The sequence below is a fragment of the Cupressus sempervirens genome, chromosome 8 (genome assembly GCF_028749045.1).
Source record: "Cupressus sempervirens isolate cs-2001-9-10 chromosome 8, ASM2874904v1, whole genome shotgun sequence".
NCBI lineage: Eukaryota > Viridiplantae > Streptophyta > Pinopsida > Cupressales > Cupressaceae > Cupressus > Cupressus sempervirens.
Window position 1 is genome coordinate 601,945,402 of NC_143125.1, and position 24,476 is coordinate 601,969,877.

A 24,476-nucleotide genomic window follows, 5' to 3' on the forward strand; every position below is an offset into this window, starting at 1 on the left:
TAGAAAGTATAGGATCAAATGAATGATCTCTGAATTTTTTGGAAGAAAGTATAAGGTATATAGTGAGAAGGCATCCTATACCCAGGTATATGACATCTAAATTTCCTATACCCTCCAAAATAACTTCAAATTTAAATCCTATGTTAGTGATGAAATGTGGTTTCTATTTCCACTCATTATAATTTCATGTTTGATTTTTGTCTTTTTTATTATGTTATAAGTTTTCATTTAGCATAATTAGACTTCTATCTTACATTAGTTTGTTGTATCTCCTCAAATACAACTTATTCCAATTCATTATCATCAAAGGATCATTTAGTAACTTAGTGCTTAAGTCATATTTGAGCCTATTGGGCCATCATCCTTTTGATTGTACAATTAAAAAAAAGTGGTTCACCTCTCCCTCCTCTTCTAATATTCTATCCTTCCATATTTCTCTTTAATTTACACCAAATAATATCAAATATTTTCAAATAGAAATAAACTTTATGAGGCTATAGGCTTGATTGAAGTGCATGTTTCAGATAGATCATTCTTTAATATTGAGTTTATTAATCCATGAAGGGTGTGAAACGAGTACAAAAATCTCTTTTTATTAGTTAAAAGGGTAAGAGTTGTGTTATTATAAGAATAAATTGCATCTCTTTTTACTCATGTTTTTATTACCATTAAATATTATTTGGCTATGTTTAGAATATTGAGATATGATTGAGCTAGTTATTAGAAATAGAAAATGAACAAGGAATACATATTTTTATTTTTTTTGAGTAATTTTTTTTTCATGCCCCTCTACTTCCTTTTACTCTATCATGGATAGTTCAAGAGCATCATTTGTAATACCTTCATTTGAAAAAAAGTGATAGATTGACTAGACAATAAGAAAACATGTCAACTTGATGTATCTTCAAAGTCTCTTACATTGATTCACAATTCAAGGGTAAAGGAAAGATGAAGAATAAACTTAAGATAAGAATTAATAGAACATCCTACCTCTTCTCAGGATAATAATTACCTAAGAAGGAGAGTTTGACTTTGAAATATAGCTATTTTTTAATAAGCTTGAGCATGCTGAAAATTATTGTTTTAGGAAATAATTTGATGACATGAAGGAACTTGTGAAGCAACATAATAATGATTTTCCATCCTTTATTTAATATTTTAATTTTATTTATCATCTCCACAACCTTTTTCATCTAAACATACAAGTTTCGTAGGTATTGCAAATGAAGATGATAAGATGAAATATCATGCACTTATTGCAACACATGTTAATAGCTAAAAGATACTAGGAAAGTGATAGGGTTTCAATACAAGTTTGTGAATGGATAAACATGTTTTAGTTGATAATTATTAGGATTGTTTTGAGTTAAAATGAATTGTAAAAGAGATTGAGTCTAGTAGATGAAAGGAATTTTGTTTGCATCAAGAATTAATGCATGATGTGGAGGAATATCTAGGAAGGGTTTGTATGATGTTTAGAGTCAAAGGATTAGTGGTTGGGGCCTTGAATATTGGGCAAGGGATTAGAATTTGAAATGCAACCATAGATAGTCTATGATAGTCAGTGAAGTCAATGAATGCAATCAGCACCTTACTTGAGTTTCTAGCATTGAGGATATAAAGGATAAGAGTCCATTTGATAGAAATAGGTGTCAAATAATTTATTTTAATAAAATGTATTATGCTTGTATTTATCAATAGGTATCTACTATTTGATACACCAAAAGTTTCATATCATCTTGAAAGACTTATTTTCACCAATCAGTAGTCAAGTATTTCATTTGACTTAAGCCATTATTTAAAAAGTAAACTTGGCAATAGTACCACATTTTAAATCTTTTTCCTCCAACTTGTCAACAATTTTATAATAGTAGCTCTTGCAATTGAGAGTGTAAGAAAGAAAGAAATATAATTAAATACTAATGAATCTTATATACAATATGAATAAAAAATATATTCTCCTCATTCTCAAATAAAATCTGATATATGCACAAAAGTTTTCCAAATGCTTTGACCTATCCTTTATACTATATACAAAATTATCCTTGTTTTTAATCCTTAATCCAGTGAGAATGATGAAAATAAAAGTTTTAAATTCAATTTTACAATTTATCTAATATAAACATTATACAATTTCACATATAATAAATCTTGTCAACTGAAATAAAAGTAAACCTTTGTTCTATTGTAATTTAAATTCTTTTATTAAGACTGTCATGCATCCTAAAATCTACAATTTTTTTATTTCATTTATTATAACTCAGTAGTTGGACTACCTTAAGACTTATTTGTATTGGTCCATGCAATAGCACATATTTGAAATAGCCTTGCAAAAGTTAAAGAGATGCCATGTATAGGAAAGGTATATCTCCTTTTCTTATAAAATATACTTATGTTTAAATGGTGCATGCTATTTGTTTTCCAATTCCTTCCTATTGAAAATTCAGTATTCTAGACTTCACTCTAGGTTTCTCCTAAACCTTTTTTTTACAATTCATTGTATATAGTTTACTATCATCTTTTTATGTAAAACTCACACAAAATCATCGATCAGAAATTAATATGTATTTTTTTGTTATATGTTACTAGCACAATTCATAGTTGAAAAAAATGCATAAAGAGCTAATTACAAATAGTGAATCAAACTCTATAGACCATGTACTAGCTAGATATCATAGATTATTGAATTTTACTTTATTTCACCTATTCTTGTAATTCAGTTAAACTTTCTAGTCTAGTTAGAAAAACTATTTTCTATTAATATTTCTAAGAGAAGATCTATTGCAACATTTGGTGTTTGGAAACTCTGCAACAAGCAGATACTACATTTTCATAATCAGAAGATATTGCATGTACATAGTCAGAAGATACTAAGCACTATATCTTATTTCAGCTATCCAATTTGGTAGATCTACAAGCAAAAGATCTTTATGTTTTAATTTTTATTTTCCTTGTGATATTGCTACCAAAATTCAACTGTGTAGTTTTTGATTCAAAATCATTGATTCATATTTCATTAGTAGTGGCTTATACAAACCCTATTTCTCATGTAGAACACTTAGCACTCATTAGATCTAGGTAATGCTCACAAAGGTGAAGCACAAAATTTTTGGGAGGTCACCCCATCTTAGTACTACTCCAACTCGAGCACACTTAACTACGGAGTTTCTTGCATGATTAAACCCACTCTACTTGTAACCCCATTTGGTAGAATTTCTAAGAAATCAAAATATTTCTTTTCTAGTCCAAAAGTACTAGCATCAAATAGAATCTTAAGTTCAAAGAAAATTATTACTTTTTGAAATCATTAAGTAAGAATTTTTGCAACAAAAATTATTGCCTGAATTTTATGCATAAGGAGTTTGATAAAGAGAGTTAATTTTTTGCTACCAATATTTTTAGAGAAGGAATCTGATATTTGTTTTATTAAACTATTTAAACTACCACAAATCATGCATCGATTTATGCATATTCCATCATTATCTCTGCATGTTGTGTGATAGGGCTTGTCAGCCTTTACTTTTAGCTTGTTGTTATTTGTTAACTTATTATACTTATTTCTTATACCCATGAATACATGGGTAATCACTACTTCCATGTTCACTCTTCCATTATGATTTCACATTTTTTTTTTTTTTGGTTGACTTTAGTATCAACTTTACCATCTCTAAACTCTTTTCTAGTTGTGACCTATATTGTTTTTCATGTCCATGTTCCACATGTCTATAATGGTGTGTTTTGAGCCAAGAATCTAGGGATTAGAATAGGAAATTGCTTGCAAACATTCATTTCTATTCACAATTAAGATTTGGATATGATTTTTTGGATTGTGAATAGCTTTGCCAATAAAAACATCCTTTTAGGTGGATGTGTCAGCTCTATAAATCAATTTACCCATCTCTTCATTTTTTGGAGATTTGTTAAACTTTAGGATAGGTGAAGGTTTGGACTTGTGTACATAGTCATGTTGATCCAATTATAAGTTCAATGTTTTCTATTTTCCAAACCTGTATTTATGAACTAGCTTCTGCTTGTTTAGTTTTGTGGTCTCTTTGTTAACACATTTCTTATATAGTCTTTGTTCAAATCATATATGAAACCAACATTTTTGGTTTGGAAGAACTTATCTTTTACTTAGTATGCAAAGTAATATTTCAGAGCTTCTGCAGCATGGCCATTGAGAATAAGGACATCAGAGTAGATTTTGACATTTTCCTATTAGTTTTGGAATTCTAGGAATATAAGAATGTTTACTACAACAATATCAAGGATCACAAATTCTATGTCTAGGAATTCCTTTGTCACCTCATCTCTACATTTACTATGGTAGAAAATAACATATACATAGCATCTTCTACCTTTTTTTCTCAAAATAGCATGGTATTGATACAAATCTCAGATTTCTCCTAGCTATTTGATACAATTTTTTGTTTCTCAAAGTTCATGTGTCTTGCTATTTGATGGTATAATTCTTCAACAAATCTTGTGTAAGTTTTTTTTTATCTTGCTTAGAAAATTCATCAAAGAAAAGTGTGGTTCCTAAGATAAAGGGCCTTAAAACAAGTATTACAATATGTATAGTAAGAGTTAATGCACACCATGGCCATTCTTGATTATATTAATTGCAGGACTGTACACCTTCTTTGTAACCAAATCATTTGATGAAAACCAATGAAATAAATGTTCTAACTAGTAGTTAACTATAGGATCCATGTGCTATGAAGATGCATGCCATTGAGGCTTATGACTATTTGAAAAGGAAACTACTAAAGGGCTCACCTAGATTAGTTAGATAATGGCCCTTGTCATACCAGCTAAGATTTCTCCAAGATAGAATGTATGCATTTGAACTCCCAAAAGATTTTGGAGTATCATGTGTCTAGTTGTGAGATAGAGCTATTAGGTAACACTCTTGTTATGTTTATGGTTGTAAGACAGAACCATTTCCATGATAGAATTTATGTTTGAGGCTCTCACACCTAAAATATTTTTGCGAATCATGTTTACAATTGCAAGATAGAACCACTAGATGACACTTCAGTTACATTTGCACATTTTTCTTGGAGTATCATGCTTATAGTAGTTTCAATTAGAAACCTCATGCTTACAACTGATTGTTAGCATTGACAAATATATATTCTCTAGGATTGCTTTCACACTGGCATTCTATTTTTAAATAGATTTCTCATTTAGCGATATTAGATTTCCACAATTCATATCAATGAATTATTTTTTCTAGGTTTGATTGTACAATGTTAATGTTTTAGATGACAGTATATGATCCAAAATATGACACTATATCACAATAGATTATTGTATGTAAATGCCAAGCATATTGAATTGTCTCATTCCAAAAGCTTGGAGCCACAAAATGTTCCTAGAGCAGTTCCTATTCCTAGCTAGCCTCACGGGATTGGTAAAACTATAGACAATGAAATGTTTGATTACACTTAGTCTGCAATCCTTAGGATAATAATCTTTAGCAATAATGATAACCATCTCTTACTCTAGTCTCAAATTGTACTATAAACCTCTTAATAAATTGATGAAAATATGATGCCCATGTTGAATGATTTTCAAAAGGTAATGTCCATCTACTTGGAGCACACATAGATCACATCTATTTCATATTTCCTTTTATATCTTACTGAAGAGAATACATTTTCTCAAGAAAAACATTGCTATACATTAATATGTTTCAATCTTTTAGTCATCTTCATTAGTTGATGCATTAATCACATTAGTCATTGCTATTAGGATTAGTCAAGGCATGTTTTTAATAGCATTGAAGTAACTTTCACCTTGTGACATCTCTTTGAGGCATTTTGCAAATAATTAAGATACATTGTCTATAACTTGACATTTTGCAAACATCTAGGCCTTCTAGAAATTATAGGATCATTTTAGTTACATTTGAAAACAATAATCAACAATTTCCATATGTGCAGATATAAACATTAACTATAACATGTCCAATTTATTTGTAGATATATTTTCCTATGAAGAAAGACCACGCCTGACAATATGAACCTAGAACAAAATAATGAGACAATGGCTGCATTGTGGGCTCAATTCTGAAGAAAACTAATACATGTTATTGTCCATGCAAAAAGTGTAAGGACTTAAAAAATCAAATAATTATAATCACAAGAACCCAGAGTCATTGTAGGCAACATGGTCATGTTGAAGGGGACCATGATTTTCATCCATTACTGAATGTGGATTTCGTACTAGAGGAACATGGAGGTATGAATATCCAAGCTAGGGATAAAATTCCCATGGAATAAAATGATAATGTGCCAGAGGACATGATTAAAGAAGATGGTATTGGGCCAGGTGATGAAGAGGCTCACAATGATGGTACCAGCGAATCTAATAATGATGATGAAGATGGTCTTGATATACCTTTACTTGAGAAGGAACACGAGCCCTTATACGAAGGCTCCCAAAAAACTCTACTCTTGGCTATAGTATTGTTGGTGAATTTAAAGGTTATGAATGGTATATCCGATGTAGCAATGTCACGTATGCTAAGGTATGCCATTTTTGTCATCTTCAATGTTAGCGTACAATTACTATTCATTATATTAACAATGCATATTTGTTGTTATAGGTTGATTAGTGATTTTTTGTTACCACCATCAATTATTTTGCCTCATTCATACCAAGAGTTATCTACCATTATGAATCATATTGGAATGAAGTATTAGACAATACATGCATGTCCCAATGATAACCTTCTATATCATAAAGAACATGAATTTGCAATAGAATGCCCTAATTATCATATTAATAGATATCAATTAGATCAAATAACAAAAAAGGTGCCTCACAAGGTTCTTTAGTACATTCTCATTATTCCACATATTCAATGATTATTCAGGTGCACTAGCTTGGCACAATTTATGGACTACCATGCATGCAATAGAAGTCAAGATGACATTATACGAATGCCTACTGATGGTTCTACAATTAAAGAGATAGAAGAAACATGGTCGCACTTTAAAGAAGAACCTCATAATCTAAAGTTTTCATTGGCAGTGAACAGTGTCAATCCATATGGAGATATGAGATCTATTTACTCAATATGGCCTATTTTTATTATTAACAATAGCATTCCTCCTTGGATGTACATAAAGAGGGAGCACATAATGTTGTTAATGATTGTGCCAGGTATTTTTATATTTTATAGTTGTCTAAATTAATTTATAAACAATTCATGAAAATGGTCATAATAATTATGTAATATTTATGTTCATTCAATTACTAGGTAAGTACAAAGTTAAAGATATGAACGTGTATATTGAGCCCCTAATTGACAAGTTGTTGAAGTTATACAATGGTGTCACTATGTATGACATCTCTAGACTAATAGAACACTGACAATTTCAATTCTGTGCAATGCTTGTATGGACAATACATGATGCCCCTGGGCTAACTCATTTTTGCAGTATGTTATATTGTTAAGATCACATATTTTTGGTCTATTATAGTGCTTACATATTACTATCATATGCTTAAGTTTCGTATGATAATTGTACATGATCTTTTAGGTCTTCAGACAAAGCATGTCTAGTTTGTGGTCCGAAGATGAAATCTCATCATTTGAGAAGTTTAGGAAAGTAGGTGTTTAATGAGTTTAGGAACTTTCTCCACAATAATCATAATTATTGAATTACCAAAAAACATTTTTCAATGGGAAAGAAGAAACATCATCAAGGCCACGAAGAATGACACCTCATCTATGGAAGTTGGAATACGATTGACTAAATCATCGAGGTAATGTCCAATTTGTCATCCAAAGTTTAAAATTTGTATTTTGATATTGTCTTTTATTTACTAATGTTGTAATTGATGCTCATGAAGGTTGTCAAGGCATCAATGACCAACTTCCTAGAGGAATGAAAAGTTATCCTACTCAATTTAGTAGGTTACCATCCTACAAGGATCTCCCAATCATGCATTTATTTGATGCTACACATATTGGAAAGAATGTAATAGAGACACTATAAAAAATGTTGGATGGAAGGTGTGATAGAGAACAAATTACCAAAATTTGTACTAACATTCATGAATCCAATCATGCACTAAAAAATTTCATTGAATCAAATAGCAATGGAGATCACATAAATATAAGTGTCCTTCCTTGGTTATTAATGGAGCAACAAAGTGATGCATTAAAAGAACTCATAAATAAAGAAAAATTTCCAACAAGATTTGTTGCAAATATAAACACTCTTCTGTCAAAGAAAGGTGATTTTAGACTAGGGTTGAAAACACATGATTGGCATACCTTCATCAAGGTAAGTCATGCTCTCTATTTATAGTATATTTATAAAATTGAATGTAATACCTATTGCATTATTTAATAATATATTGAAATGGTTATTTTTTAATGATTGCAGTACGTCCTACCTCTATCCCTTCCACACCAGTTTGACAATAGTATTAAACAAGTTATATATGATCTTGAAAAATACATGAGGTTAGAAGTGTTTTTTCTTAGATTTGTAGCTTTTTATCTGAAATATATTGTATAATTTTATTTGAAATCTTGTTTATGTTTCTTTGCATGTTGAATCTCTTTTAGGTGGTTATCATCTAAAGAAATTGATTAAAAAGATATAAAATATTGGAAGAGAAAAATTCCACAGCTTATGTGTGAAATGTAAAAGTGTTTACCTTCAAACTTTTTCAATGCTCAAGAACACTACATCATACATCAAGTTGAGGAGATTGAATTGTGTGGACTTATACAAACTAGGTCAATGTGGATGGTTGAGAGCCACTTGAAATTTATGAAAGGCTTGGTTTGACAAAGAGCACATCCTAAGGATTCTATGGTAGAGGGATATATGGTATACCAAACCATGGTTTACATTAGTGAATATCTACCAAAGTTTGCAACAAATATCCATGTAGATCACATTTGGGATCCCAACTGTAATGAAAAATTCAAAGGGGAGTGCCTGATAGGGAAAGGTAGATTGAGAAGAGTGAGAGGTAATTATAAGTTTATTTTTTTGTAGTTTAATAATTCTTATCCATCATCAATATATATAAGTTGTTCCTAATTGGTGTAATTGTCTTCTTTATAGTCGATCATGAGTGAGATGCACTACATTTGTATATTACAAACAATCTTGATTGGATGATGGTATGGATTGAATAGTCTCAAGAAATTGGTTACTCCATAACATGGGATGGTGTTGCATTGTTGGTTAAAGAAGCTCATCATAATGGAGATCCCAATGTTATGCCAATGGTACTTGATTTAGTATATGACTTAAGAGATACAGAGGTACAGATTAGATTACTAATAATGAGACATAAGTTTAATATCAACTCACAGATTGATGCAAATAATCTTGACATGTTTGAATAATAGTAGGTCAAACATCACAAAGCTATGTACTACCATGGCTATAAATTTTGCACCAAAAAGTTAGATGAAATGAAGAAAATGTGTGATTCTGGGATAAGTGTTGCCTTTGCGATCACCAATATTTCATCTAGAATTGACATACATTCTCAAAAATCTAAAAATTAATACTATGGAGTTTTGGATGATATACTTGAGTGTGACTTTAATTCATTCAAAATAGTTCTATTTGTCATCAAATGGTTCAGGCTATGACTGAATCAAAATGATCCTAATAGGACTATTATTGAAAATGATAGTGGATTTACTATGATTAATACAAGGTCATTTGAGCCAGTTAGAGATGAGCCCCATGTTCTTCCAAGCCAATGTGAGCAAGTGTTTTACTTTGGTGTTCCACACATTTCTTGTGAGACATGACTCAAGAGGAAGGCCAGTAAAGTAAGAAGAAGATATTGAAGAAGCACAAGATGAAGTAAATGATTATCAGGAATGATAGTTACGCAATGATGAAGAAGAAGAAGATGGTGATGATTTTGGTCATGCTGATGCTAATGGTGATAATGATGATGATGATGATGCTGATGACAATCATGATCATGGTGATGAAGATGGTGATGACCATGGCAATGATGGTCATGATGATGATGGTGATGAAGATGATGATGATGGTAATGAAGATGGTGGTGGTGATGATGATGATCAAAGTGACAAGTATAATGATGGTGATAATGATGATGATGATGATGACATGAATGATAGTAGTCTTTTGTTCTTTTAGCATAGATTTGAACTTGCAATAGTGATGGAAGGTTTTTAAAAAAAAAACTGAATTTCCTTTTCAATAAAATAATATCTAATTCATGATTCATGCAAATACTTAGCATGCTTTTTTTTTTGGCAATGACCTTAAAAATTTTGTTAAAATTTTATTTTTTGATTCTCTAGCTTATGCAATTCATGGAGTTCCTTCATGCTATTTTGGTTTATTTAGTTCAATCATTATTGAAGTAGGATTTTTTAATTTGCATTTATCCTTGACTACTAAATCACTATTTAGTTCAATCATTATTGAAGCAACTATAGATGTTTCTAAGTGTTTAGCCTATGGACGGATGGTTCCAAATGTCTTATGTCTAGAACCCATATGCTTATACTACTGCTAAATATTGCATGTTACATTTTCTATATGATTTAATCTATTTACCTATGATTTGAGGGCATATTTTAGTATGTATTATTTTTGAACCTTCTTGTGAATAAAACAAATGTAAAGCTTCTGCTGAAAGTGTCTACAACATATTTTTAACTCTTTGTTCCACAAAATGATTCAAATGTGCTCTTTCTACTATCCAATGTTCCATGTGTATTTGTTCCTCTGAAAATGCACATATTAATATTTATTAGCAATTAAACTATATGATTTTCTCAAAAACCTATTCAAATGCATCATGTTTATAATAAATTTGAATATCTTGGTCATATGAGTGTTAATGGCTTTGTTGGTAACCCAGACATAAGATTGTTTTCAAGACATTTACTACTAATTCATATATAATCAATTAGGCCATTTTACTATAGAGTCTTCTCCACATCCTCTTCTAGAATTCTTTGGACAACTAGTATGAATATCTTGCTCTAATAGTATTTCAGGGCAATTGTTTATATATATCCTGTATCTGGATCCCAATTTTTTTGAAGTGTACTTTGTCTATGACTTGTGTACATCATGTTGCTCTAAATTTTTTTCCCCTTTTTTTTGCATCTCTCTTATTGTAATTTTGTTATTAGTCAACTAGAGCAAGCCATTATCCCAGATGTTTAGATTCAATTTGGTAACTAATTCATGTTGTATTTCAAATTTTCATGTAACACCAAAGCCCCACCATAGGTTACCTGTCTGGTTGAGTTTTCTAATTAAGAGGTTGCTCAAGACTAATTAAAGGGCTTCATTTATTTTCTTATAGGTTGGACATAGCATGGAGCTAATTATTGTCTTGGCTCCTGTAGTGGAAGCTATCCTACTTGGTTTTCAACACTATTTGGTTATGTTGGGCAGTACTGTAATCATCCCCTCATTCTTTGTTCCTCAGATGGGTGGCTCAAATGTAAGTTGAAAATACTACACACATCTACAGTCTCAAAAAATCCAATAATAATCCATTATGGAGCTTCCTATGCTTCATATATCTTAAAAAAATTTTGAGGATTTTTCTACCAATGGAATCTTAATTTTTGCTAATCGAGTGGAAGGTATTTTTGATAGCTTCAATGAGGAGTTTATAGGTCTGAATTAAATAAATTAAATATCCATGTAGGATGAAAAAGCCAGAGTTATTCATACGTTATTGTTTGTAGCAGGTCTTAACACTCTTTTACAATCATACTTTGGGACTAGGCTTCCTACTATTATAGGAGGATCCTATGCTTTCAATCTTCCAACTATTTCCATTGTTAGTTCTAGCAAATTCCAAAAAATAACAGACCCACATGATGTACATAAGGAAATTGGTACATTGAGTATTCTTCAAGCTTGATTTGGAAACATATATGGTTTATTACTCTTTGCTAACCCATGAATCCTTGTCTGCAGAGTTGGATGCATCCAGTTTACAAAAAATTGTTGGACTTAGTGGTCTTTAGGCTATTGTTGCTAGGTTTATTTATTTTCTACATCTTATTTGATCCATAGGCTAAAAAATTGTTTTAGATTTCATCACTTTATAGTCTCTAAGGCTTGACATTATTATGTTGATGGTCTTGCTCTTCTTAGGTTTCTGAGTCTTCTTTGTGTAGTTCCTCTAATAAGTTTTGTGGGGCTTGGCCTCTATGAACTCGGCTTCCTCAGCGTATGTATATGAGACTCATTTTCCTAGACCCCACTTGCTTAATCAAATGTCTAATTATCCTAGATTAATGACATCTTGCTTATAATAGTTATGCTTGAATGAGTACTTTTTGAATAGAATACTAATTTGTTTTAGTGACTCTTAATTCATACAATCCTTAATTTAGGATCATTGATGGGTTATGGTTGTGAACACCCAAATCCTAGAGAGTTGTGTGGTGCATCGTAATATGACTTTTTCACTTGGATATTAAACTAAGTTGGTGTTTGTGCACACCTTTCAAGTATACAATTTAAATTTTAGGTAGTAGAGCTAATTGGTAAATAATTTTCATGCAATGAAACTGGGGGAGCAAGAAATGGATGTTCACTTTGGCTTTTAGTGATACTAATTAAGCTTGAATTCAGAGAGCATCTCATTGAAATGTTTTATTAGTAGAATATTTAGAGAACTTTAAGCCAATTAAGTATTGGGCTATTGAACTTGTAAATCTCCTTATGCATGCCAGTTGGGATTTTTCACTAGATGAACTTGATCTATGGTTTCCAAGGTTTTCAATCTTGTCTTTGTTTAAATTTCTACATTCAAAATATGAACTTGTCCCGACCTATATGTAGCACATCATTTTTTTCAGATTTCCCTATTATTAAGAGCTTTCTTTGGAAGTTATGGTTTTACAAAGTGTTTTATACATTTGTAATTGTAGGGCATGAATGGTTAACTTCTTTTTAATTTAGTACAACCATGTTGAATTGTATAATTTTATTTATGTTAACACTTTCATATGTTGAAGTCAGATTAAGTCTCCTATTCATTTTATAATGTTATTTGTAGGTGGCTAAATGCATAGAGATAGAACTTCCATAGCTTATCGCATTGGTCTTTTTTTCACAGGTAAAACCATCAAAATTTTGAATGAGACTATTAAATATGTTAGTTTATCATTTTTTAATTTTGAACTAGTAGCTTCTAGTTTAAAAACTCATACACAATCTAAAATATGAGCTACTAATTCAAAAGATTAAATATATGATTTTAAAATTTGCAAAATGAGCATTTATTTTGGTTAGATTCCTAAAAACATTCTTACCTCTTAAGAAGATTGGGTCTTTAGGTTCAAATTTAAAGATTTATAGGTTTTATTTTATGCTTTTAGTGGTGAGAGTATACATGGTGTTGTAACCTTGTACTTAGGTCTACAGATAATGTCTTGCAGTTGGAAAAAAGTATGGTATTTGCTTGAGGTATAGTAGGCATAGTAATTGATTGAATCCATTTTCTGTCATTTCAATATGCTTGACATATCAAGCCTAGAAAGAAAACTATTTTTGAGCATTTTGCTATCATCATTTTTGTTGCAATTGTTTGGCTTTATGCTTATTTTCTCATAGTAGGTGGAGCATACAAAAATAGCCCTCAAAAAACCCAACTTCATTGCAAGACAGACAGTTCTGGATTGGTTACACATGCTTGATGGTATAGACTACTTCCAAATTTCTCATGTTAAATCACATTTTTAAAAATAGTTTTTACTCATTCTTGTTATTCTGCAGGATAAGGATTCCCTATCCATTCCAATAGGGAGTGCCCATATTTGATGCAGGACAAGCAATTACAATCATGTTTGCTACTTTTCTCTCACTCGTTGAGGTTAGCTTGTCAAATTCCAAATTCCAGTTTTCATATTTAATTGTTTTTGTAGTTGCTAACTACTTTGTTAATTATCCATATGCTACAAAGTGTATTGATTGTTATGCTTTGAATTGGTAGTCTAGTGGTGCATTTTATGTTGTGTCAAGGTATGCAAGTGCCATAGCTCCTCCATCTATCCTAAAGAGGCATCCTTGTTGTACATTTCCTGAATGCACTTAGATGCTTTAGGGAATCTACCTAGTTCTCCTTGCTAGATGATTCCACATGGAATCCACTCTCTTTGGTCTGTTGGTGCATTTCCTCTTTAGTAGCAGGCCATAGATCTGTTTGCAGTATTTATATGATATCAATTTTGTCAGATGCCCATTTCCTTCCATGTAATTATTGGCTCTTGAATCCTTTCTTGTTTGATAGCTACATGAATTCTAGATTGACAAACTGAATGTTTGTTTATAGAAAAATATGATGTTTCTGTTTCTATGGAAATGGTTGACAATTTTTGGTTTGTTTAAAAAAAATGTTATTGATCATTTATTTCTATGTTGTCTAAATTTGGTTCAATAACTATTATTTGTACAACATTAAAGGAATACCAGATTAACAAATATTTGGTCTGGTTTGCAATGATATATGATGTCGATGTATCCATTTCTTGTGGAGATCTTGACTTTATTGTGGTGGAAACAACATCTGCTACATAGGCATGTGTAGAATTATTGCAGAGTAAAAGCCTTGGTATTGCAACATTTATGATCTACTGGTATGTTCTTTGCTAAAATGAGCTTTGAGTGAGTCTCATATGGAGATGCTCATCTTCTTTTTTTGTGAACTATCTTCTTATGTTTTAAAATTTTAAAATTGTTGAATATAGTTTTAGGAACCAAGAAGTTACAAAACAAAAAAGAAAACCATTGGAAAGTCAACATTGTAGATGTAGTGGCATCATATTTACTTTTTTGATCTCATTGGTATTGAAACATGTTTTATCTTTTAGTTTGTTATTGAATATGTTAATGGGTTTTATAGAGACACTATTTTTTGGTGTGTTGAACATTTCTTAAAAGCTTGCAGTTTTAGGACACCTATGCTACTAAATTGACTCTTTTTACTTTCTTTCTTTTTTCAAAAACATTGAATAATTAATAATAAACATGTATAGTGTGTGTTTTAATTTGTTTTTCTTTGGTAGTTTCTTCCGTTATTGCATATTTTTTTCTTGAGTTCATCTGTTGTAGGGTCATGATTTTTTATTTCTTTTATTTATTTATTTTTGAGGCTTACTCAATGTTTGATAATCAATAATGCACCTATATGTCAGTTTATACTTTATAGAGGATCAAAATCAAAATGAAAAATTAATTAAAATACATGCAAGTATTTCTGCATAATGGATTTGATCTATAAATTTGTACCAAAATCATTGGTTCATACTATGAAATGATTTAGAATGATAGATTCATCCTTTGAAATGATTTAGTTTTAAAATTATGTATATTTCTCTCATATATATATATATATATATATATAAATGTATACACACACACACACACACACACATATATATATGTATATATCAACGTAACATGGAGATGCATCCCCCCCCCCCCCTCCCCCCTTTTTGCCCCATGTCTTAGAGACTTGGATGCACCAGGAAAGTGGGGACTTTGTCCCCCCATCCCCAGTGGTGCCACCAAATTCTGCCACCTCTTTCGAGGATGGAGGATGTCTCGATGTTGACTATTTGCTGATTCGACTATTTATGTTCAATGTTTGATGTCCCAATTCCATCCAATGTTCAAGTATTTACTCTTTTACATCTTTATATCTTATATTGCAATACATATTTTCACAACTAGCATTTAAAGTACCATATGTATATATATACACAACCCCTCCTATCCCCTGCCACCGTCTCCCTGTTGTCCCCCCACCATCCCCAAATTAAGGCCCCTTTGTCCCCTCATCCTAAATCCCCCATCCCCCAGTCACCTAGGGTGGTATATTATAAATACACAGATCTTATTCACATATCAGTAACTAAGCCTTTCTATTCTTGGACAATTTGGAAAATGTCAAACCTTTTTAGCTGTCTTGAGATGGAAAGATGTACCTGTGGACTATGAACTACACAAACCAAAAAAATTAGCATTCAAAGGGATGTAAAAGGATCTAAAATACCATGAACCTAAAGTTACATGCTTATGGGCCTAGAGACTACATAAATGAATAATATAAAGGCTTACTTCTAGGAGAGTAGAGATGTGTATATTGTGCATTGTAAGATGATTGAAGACCATTGTAGTACAATAGAATGATGGGATGTTGAGGGGTGGGTTGCACATTCAGGGTTAGTTGAGATTCCCTTGTAGGAGCTAGGTGGGTTTGGGGGTTTGAGCAGTGGGTATGTCAAGGTATTTGCAGTGGACATTTGTAAGATTATATTTTGTATCTTTTGATTAATAATGTAAATATTATACTATAGATATATGTTGTTGATCATTGCATCAATTGATTTTCAATGTAATTTCAGCTTCTTTAAATCATATTGTTTACCAAAAGTTAAATTTTTTTTTTTTTTAATTTTTAATTTTTGAAAAATAATAGGTATCTATTTTAGTAATAATGCTTTTGGCTTTCCTTGAGATCTTTTGTTATGTCCCTTCTATCCCTCAAACTCAGAGAAAAACTAAAGAAAGTATAATAACTTATCATTTTGTTTCGTTATGTTATTAAAGAGAAGCAAAAGAACCATCTTCAAAGAATAAAGGAGAAATTTAGAACACTAGAAGGTGTGCCATGCTTATTTGACTTAGTAACTATTTAGGATGAGTGCATTAAATTGGCATTTTATGCTACACTAGGAAACATTGTTGTAGCAAAAGATCTGGATTAGGTAGATTGCATTCTTTACTTATTTTTTAATTGTCTCCTTCTTTGCCCCTTATTCTATGGTAGCATTCATTTTATTGGTTAGATTTGTAAGAAAAGATCAACTAGTTATAAAATTGAGGTTAGTTTTACATTTGTTATAGAACAAGTTTTTCAAGGTCTACGCACTTGGATGCCACTACCAAATTATGCATATTTTGATTTCATATATCTACTAATGATAGTAATAAATGTTGCTTTCAGAACCTCTTTCTTAAATATTTTGTATATTTCCATACACTTATCTGTTTAATCTTTTTAATTTTAGTTATTGTGTTCTATTAGGCCACTCGAATTGCCTATGGTCCAGAAAAAGAGTTCAAACATGTGGTCACATTGGATGGTTTTATTTTTGAGAAGTCTTGTAAAATGTGTGGTGGTGCCAGAAAACCACAGGGTGGTTGAATGGGAACATCCATAAAAGCTTCTAGTGTTTCTGGGGAAGCTATTACGGGTGTTGAAAAGGAACTTGAAAACTTAGTTGAACAGCTTAGAAACATACAAAAAAGGATAAGTGCTATTGTTAAGTAGTATCAAGGAGCAGAGAATGCCATTTCACATTTGGAACTAGAATTAGCCAAGACATGCTTGGAGGTCTAGAAACTAAATAATAGTATTTCCAATCTGTTATTTGTAGATATAATTGCCACTTTTTTAGCCATGGAAATGGTGTACCTTATCTTACCATTGTTCTGATTATAGATAGAAGGACTCAACGATCAACATGTTGACATCAAGAAGTAACTTGATTCTTTGAAGTCTGCAGCACAGGCATCTAAGAGTGAACTAGATAGGCTGAAAGAACTTGACCAAGTCATCACAAATGAAGAAAAAAAGCTTGTACATCTTGTAAAAGGCTCTAAAAAGCTCAAGGAGAAGGTTGGAAAGATAGGTTTGGAGCCATTCATGTGAAATTTTGTAAGCCATACTTTCTAATTAATACTATTGTTCTCTTTTAGGCTTCTAAGCTTCAAACCAAGATGGAGAATGCAGGAGGAGAAAAGTTATAGAAGCAAAAATATAAAGTTGCAAAATTGCAAAGTGTAAGTACTATTTGTGTGTTTTTTGGCTATGCTAAATTTACTAAATTTATTTGTTTGATTTGCCAAATTTTGTATCACCTACATCAATTTGAGTAGGATATTGACAAGTCAAGCACATAAATAAATCATTGTAAGGTTTAGATTACCACAGGCAAGAAAACTATACAAAAATTACAAAAAGATATCAAGAAGTCAACTAAAGAAAAATAAAGCTTATGATTAGTTTGCAAAAATTAATACTTGTAGTCAGAAAAATGGTAACTCCATGTTGTTTTTTGAGTTTCTGTGATTTTGATGAGAAGTTTCTAGAGGGCTTAGCTTTCTCCAATATTGCAATCTAAATAGTTTTAGAAAAAAATTTATCATGGGTTTCTCTTTGTTTTTGGGCTTATTTGTACCTTAGTATTTCAATGAGTTCACAGTTGCTTCTAGGCATGGTCCAATCCACACTGGATCTCGATGGGTAGGATTTCTATTAATCTTTTTGAGGAGCTAGAGAAAGTTGATATCACATTTATTTTGGTGACATTGAGTTGAACTATGATATTTTGGAACTAAATTTTTTTTCTGACTGGATTATCTTGCAGTTCAACAAAATTCTAAATGTGGTTTTCTCATCACCAGCAATAGTTGTTGGATTTGTAGCAGTAGTACTAGATAACACTTTGCATGTACATGAGGTTCAAAAAGGAAAGACCAGAGTTGGCATTGGTGGGAGAAGTCACGTAAATTCAAAACTGACCCTAAAAGTGAAGAATTTTATGCTCTTCCTTTCAGACTAAATAAGTTTTTGGGTAAAAGCACAAACTTGTGTCACCTTTTATAAAGAAATGTGATATCAGAATGTGACAGTTCAACATTAGTGACCAAAAAAATGGTATTTTTCTTTAAAATATGAAGATGATGTAAACTGATGAAATGTGTAGAATTGGATGAATTTTATGCCTATAATTTTTATAATTTTTTTGAGTGGGAATTTATTCATTTTATTTTATTTTGAAGTCCCTTTTTTGATTGTAAAAAATATAGGGTGTAGTTCCCGTCAAACAAGTATATGCAAATCATCTTTTTTTGTTTTAATTTGAAAATATCTTATAGATGACATGTATAGCTAGTGCACAAAAAAAGAAATAATTATTTTTGATGTATATTTTTTTTGTTATAAGTACTCAAGTTGGACCTTATCAGAATCCAACAATTTTTTCCTCCCGTCAAAACTTTCCTATCAAATCTATACCTTCTTGAAAAAAAATTACATATTCATGAAGAGGATTCTCTCCTCTAGAGATAAATATAATTTTAAATTTTTTTTGATATGATTTACTATTTTTTTCCTTTTTTGAGGGAGTATCTTTTGAAATGTTGAAATATCGACTTATAATAATTTGAGATTATAACATATTATAATTAATTAAAGCACTCAAAAATTTATATAATGATGATATTGAATTTGAGATCTATAAAAGGGTATTTTTAGTTTTTGAAAAAAATTGAGTTTTGATAGAGAAATGAGATTTGACCAAAACAGGTTTTGGTATCACAAACGGTGACACAGATCTGTGCTTTTACCCTTTTCTCATCGGTTTGAAGAATCAACTCTATTATGTTAAGTTTGGGAATACCTCTGTTATGGGTAGGTAGGCAAATAATAATTTTGTATTCATTGGATATAATTTCATAGTAAGAAAGCCTTAGGTGTTAATATTTTACTACTTTTCCCCATATAGGGAAAAGTTTTGAGAATTGCCTTAAATAAGTCTATGCTCTAGTCAACAATCATTTAGTTCTTTTTGATGGCATGTGCTTCATACACAAAAAAATAGAGTTGTGAATAGATAGGATGCTTTATAAAGTATTTTTAGATGTTATCTTGATTCAAAACTCTCAAGATGCACATGTTGTACACAAGTAGCTTAATTTGGAAAGTGTAATTATAAAGTTGCAATGGTAAATCTTTAATTTTTCATGCTTTTGATAGAATTGGACTAATGAGCATTTATTTTGGAACCCTCTTGAAAGAGGGATCAATTCAGTTTTCCAAATCTCTCATTTTCTTAGATAGAAGAGTGCAATAAAAACTATTGTATTTTTTACTAGAAAGTAAAAACTGTAACAACTTTAACTTATTTTTAATATTTACCCATTTTTTGTTTAAAATGATAATCTTTGCAATATTTTTGGCTGTTGGAATGGTACTGAACATTTTTTTAGATCAGGTAGTGATAAATTTACTTGTAGTGTAGTCTTTTCTTCTAGAATCCATTCATGGAAAGAGTAATTATTTTTTTTAAAATTAATTTTGGCTTACAAACAGGGGAGCTAGTTTGTCCTATCATCAATAAAAACATGTTTTGAATATATTACTGTTAAGGTCCTAAAGTTGTATTGGTTTCTTGTGAGTTTATCATTTGTGAATGCATGTTACAACTATTTTGGTGGTGCAAAGGTAATTGTATAAAATAGTTCATGGCTTGCAAAGAGATCACATTTCTTTGAGGCATTATATAAAATAGTTCACATGCCTTACCTATGATTTGACATTTTGTATGCATCCTACACCCTCTCATCCTGATGATGGATTATAGAGAGTGATCTAAAATGATGATGCTGAAAAAAACACACAATCAAATCCAAAATGAACTTGCATTACAAATGGATTGTGGAAATCTAATATTGTTAATTTTGCATGCATGCCTACTAGGAAAATCAAAACTTAAACATATATATAATAGACATGTTTAAGTTGTGATTGTCTTGGTAGACATGCATGCAAAATTAACCATATCAGATTTCCACAATCTATTTGTAATGCAAGTTCATTTTTGATTTGATTGTGTGTGTTTTTTAGCATCATCATTTCATATCACTCTCTATAATCCATCATCAGGATGAGAGAGTGTAGGATGCATGCAAAATGTCAAATCATAGGCAAGGCATGTGTATTGTTTTATAGAATGCCTCAAAAAAAAATTGGACCAAGTATTGGTCAAAATTTTGACCAATGCCTACAAGTTTTTGACCAAGAATTGGTTGAAATTTTGACCAAAGCCCTGGTGCAATTTCTACCATGCATTGGTCAAAATTTTGACCAATGCCTGGAAGTTTTCGACTAAGCATTGGTCAAAATTTTGATCAATGCCTTGGTGCAATTTCTACCAAGCATTGGTCAAAATTTTGACCAATGCCTGGTAGTTTTTCACCAAACATTGGTCAAAATTTTGACCAATGGCTGGTACAAATTGTGCTAGAGCTTTGGAAAGTTTTTAACCAATAGATTGGTCAAAATTTTGACAAGAAAAACTTCAACCAATTGGTTGGTCCAAATTTTGACCAATATTGGTCAAAAAATGAGGTCAAATGTACTAATGTGAAACTTAGATGTTTTTCATCTATGTTTCCATAAATGCCAAAGAGGGAGATTTCTAGCATGAATGTTGATGGTATTCCTATGGGCATGTATCCTAGAAGTGTTGGAGACATGATTTAGTGGTTGCATGTTGCATTCATGACATATTTTGTCATTAATGTCAACATATTGGTTATTTTGTGAAGATAGACAGAGCAACATACAAAGTTTGGATTCATGCAATTTGAGGATTGAAGATCAGCCAATGAACACATGGGAGTATGTTCAAGTATTTATAGATGCTATAGTCAAAATTGTGTACATAAATATGAAGATTGGACAAAGTTATGAAGGATTTGGTGAAGACTTGTTTCAAACAACATATACAATAAGCAATTATTGCTAAATAACTTTTATCTCCTAATAGAAAGGTAATTTGGTTGAGTGAGTTGAGACAAAGATTGAATACATGTTGAAGATTCTTTGGTAATTTACACATATTTATATCATCAAAAAGTGGAAAGTTACAAAGACAATGAACTAATATATTATTTATAATTGTGGAAAAGATGTAATGTCATATTGTAATGTGTAATGTAATATCTTAAGTTGGTCCTATGTTATTATTGTAAATCGGGAAAGCCTCAAGGATGAATCAATAATTTATTTTAGGACTTGGTATAAAGGAAAGGTTATTTACATATGGATAGGTATCTAGTATGAATATTGTGTATTGTATTTTGTGAGCTTGAATGTGAATATCTTTTGGATTAGAGAAGAGATTGGTGTAGTTGAGGCACAATGTGCTTACAAGGAACTATATTTGGAAAGATAAGTTGTTGTTGAATAGTTGTTGATATACACATGTATTAATTAGTGAGGATAGTACTAAAGTTGTTTGGATAGTGGATCCTTCTATCTTCCTTTCAACTCCTAATAGGGTTAACACATCTGCTAATAGGGTTGGAATCTCCTAAACGATATTCAAATTATCCTAACATGGAAAAATGTGTATTAATTTTATTTCATTGACTCCTACATGATCCACTATTTCACAAGAAACTTTTATATTAGTACATCATCTTGTAGGAATCATTCCCACTGAGGTTTTCCCTTTTATCAAGGGTTTCCCTACTTAACAAATATAGTGTTATTGTGTATGACTATCTTTCTATGGTTGTTGCATCTACTATTTACATGTTTCAGAATTAATAAGGATATTGAGAGCTATTTTAATTTCATAATTGATTCACATCCTACAATATTTTAAATCATTTCATCAGTCCTTGTTCTTAGTTTTTACCCTCTTAGTATGGAGCATCATATACCCTCATCTCCTAGTGAAAGGTATCATAGACCTTAAGTTCCCAATTAGTCCCTCCCATTGTCAATTTGTCAGTTTTTGGAACTCTTACCCTGAATCAACAAAGATGCCAAATTAGGATTGGAGTCTGTAGAGATGTCAATCTATGGAAATAACATTTTGGGTGTGCACTAGATTTGGGTGTCTATACAGATGACAAATCATCTATGTAGACAATCATTTTTCTAATGTCATTTTTCAACACATATTTCATTCGTAGAGATGATAGTTAGTAGTCTATTGTCTAGATAGATGATAGTTGGTCAATTTTTGTTTACATAGAAATCAATGAGGTGATTTTTATATTTGCATCACATCCCCCCCCCCCCCCTCGCCTCCAACCAATTGTTGGCAGTGAAACCTAGACAAAACTATTCAAAGAAAAAGAGTAACAAAGCTAGGTTGTAGTCCTTATTGGTGTCCCAATGTTGGCTAGTCTTTGGTGCACCCAAATGCACTCTACTAGTAGTAATCTATCTAGGGGATCCATATCTCACTCTAAGTTTCTACTCTTTGAGTGTGAAAATGACCCTTCCTTGGGCCCTTCAAGAGCTTATATAGACCCCTTAGGGCCCATTTTTGTGTCGACCCTTATTTTTTTTCTTGGTATCCATTTTCTTCTTGGTCGATCATGTCTACCTTTTAATTTATGTAAATATTCAAATGCTTGGTTTTTTTACTAATTTTCCTCTTGCTATTTTTTTGAGAAAATCGTACAAAATTTCCACTTTTTTCCTATTTTCTCAAGGGGCCACCATCCTTCGCTATTGTTGTTATGATATGACTCTTAGGAGTCCTCTCCTCTCTAGGGTAAAATATATTTTATTTTCCTTGATGTAATGTCATTCCAATATTGCATTAAAGAGGGGCAACATGTAGACACTTAAAATTTTCTTAAACATGATATTAATGTATTTAATATTTCATGTAACACTATAGTCAATTTTTTTTTAATATTCATCTACCTGTTTAATTAAAATCGTTGATTTTCTTAAGGTATTTGAATTAAATTAAAATACAAGTCACTAATGTATTAAATTTGATTTAATATAGGTTTCCTCCATAAATTCTCGCTTAAATAAATCTTATTTATTTAATTCCTCCACATGATTAAATATTCTTAACCCGCCATTATAATCAATATTATTTAATCTGATCTCAATTGATCCCTAGATCACACCCTACTAACATCACTTTCAATTTAATAAGCCTACCCACTAATCAACAAAGGTTAATTAGACTAATTACCTATTTAGTACACAAGTTAGTCTTATTTATTTGGTCCAACATGTGACAAATAATTTCAAATAAATCAAAATATGTCTTTTCCCTACAACTTACTTTATTTTCCCCAAACAAGGGACTCTTACATCTCTCATGACATCTCTTACAATTTCTATAAGTGTTTTATTGGCCTTTTCCTCTCACACCCTCTTACATATACCTTACCCATGTACTTGATGTACATTTAACCAATCACATCCTAGTTTTCTCCCATGTGTGAGAATACCTTGAACTTTGCATGGCTTATGTGTCTCCCTTATGGCACCTATGTGGATGCTACATAGATACCACCTCCTTAAGTCTCCTCAAAATATTATCAATAGAGCCCTTGTCTCAAGCATTGACTGTATCCCATATTCACAATTTTATCATGCTAGTTTGTGTTGATCTCATATTGTTTTTGACTAATGAGTGTCTATACACTTAAGTCATTTACTTAGTTCATTTTGAACAAGTGCTATATGCCAAGCACATGTATAAGATAGATCATGCCAAGTCCATAGTGAGTGCTAAGTCACTCAAGTGTCAAGCAGACAATTTATGCTGAGTGATACAAAAGTTGAGTAAGTAGTGCATGTTGAGTCATTTAGATGTCAAGTCACAGTATAGAAATCAATATATGTCAAGC

At 31.2% G+C, this 24,476-nt stretch overlaps 1 pseudogene; it reads left to right on the forward strand.

Moving 5' to 3' along the window:
• Nucleotides 1–11,361: 11,361 nt before the first annotated feature.
• LOC149543868 (nucleobase-ascorbate transporter 5-like) lies at nucleotides 11,362–14,103 on the forward strand (annotated as a pseudogene).
• The last annotated feature ends 10,373 nt before the right edge of the window (nucleotides 14,104–24,476 follow it).